Source organism: Eleutherodactylus coqui, unplaced genomic scaffold (assembly GCF_035609145.1).
Source record: "Eleutherodactylus coqui strain aEleCoq1 unplaced genomic scaffold, aEleCoq1.hap1 HAP1_SCAFFOLD_74, whole genome shotgun sequence".
In the NCBI taxonomy this organism is placed as follows: Eukaryota; Metazoa; Chordata; class Amphibia; order Anura; family Eleutherodactylidae; genus Eleutherodactylus; species Eleutherodactylus coqui.
The window spans coordinates 3,686-5,000 of NW_027101757.1; positions in this window are offsets into that span (position 1 = coordinate 3,686).

A 1,315-nucleotide genomic window follows, 5' to 3' on the forward strand; every position below is an offset into this window, starting at 1 on the left:
TGTCCAGGCCGCGGGGCCGACAGGCTGTCTGCCCGGGTAGACCCCGCTCTCCGAGCGGCCGGGCGCCACGTTCAAGAGGTGTACGAAGCCACCTTGGGGGGCTGCGGTGCCCCCCGCCCCGAGAGTGCCTCCCAGGCCGAGGGGAGCCTGGCGGTCGAGTGTCGTAGGAAAGCGCTGTGCGCGGCTGTGTCGGTCACACGGGCCAGAGTTAGTTTGGGCAACGGCTTAGATCCGTATGCAGCTCAACCTTTCCGGCCTGTTCTGGCGGCGGCTAGGCGCGCGCGAACGTCACGACGCCCCTGGTTCCAGCGAGGCGACGGCGCCCCGCACCCCGCTCTCCGGGCCGTGCAGAGCGGCCGCTCTCGCTCCTTGGAGCAGAGCCCCCGAGCGCAAGAGTCCCCGCTCCGCCTGTCCAGGCCGCGGGGCCGACAGGCTGTCTGCCCGGGTAGACCCCGCTCTCCGAGCGGCCGGGCCCCAACGTTCAAGAGGTGTACGGAAGCCACCTTGGGGGGGCTGCGGTGCCCCCCGCCCCGAGAGTGCCTCCCAGGCCGAGGGAGCCCGGCGGTCGAGTGTCGTAGGAAAGCGCGTGCGCGGCTGTGTCGGTCACACGGGCCAGAGTTAGTTTGGGCAACGGCTTAGATCCGTATGCAGCTCAACCTTTCCGGCCTGTTCTGGCGGCGGCTAGGCGTGCGCGCACGGCACGACGCCCCTGGCTCCAGCGATGCGACGGCGCCCCGCACCCCACTCTCCGGGCCGAGCAGAGTGGCCGCTCTCGCTCCTTGGAGCAGAGCCCCCGAGCGCAAGTGTCCCCGCTCCGCCTGTCCAGGCCGCGGGGCCAACAGGCTGTCTGCCCGGGTAGACCCCGCTCTCCGAGCGGCCGGGCGCCACGTTCAAGAGGTGTACGAAGCCACCTTGGGGGGCTGCGGTGCCCCCCGCCCCGAGAGTGCCTCCCAGGCCGAGGGAGCCCGGCGGTCGAGTGTCGTAGGAAAGCGCGCGCGCGGCTGTGTCACACGGGCCAGAGTTAGTTTGGGCAACGGCTTAGATCCGTATGCAGCTCAACCTTTCTGGCCTGTTCTGGCGGCGGCTAGGCGCGCGCGAACGTCACGACGCCCCTGGTTCCAGCGAGGCGACGGCGCCCCGCACACAACTCTCCGGGCCGAGCAGAGCCCCCGAGCGCAAGAGTACCTGCTCCGCCTGCCCAGGCCGCGGGGCCGACAGGCTGTCTGCCCGGGTAGACACCGCTCTCTCCGAGCGGCCGGGCCGCAACGTTCAAGAGGTGTACGAAGCCACCTTGGGGGGCTGCGGAGCCCCCCCT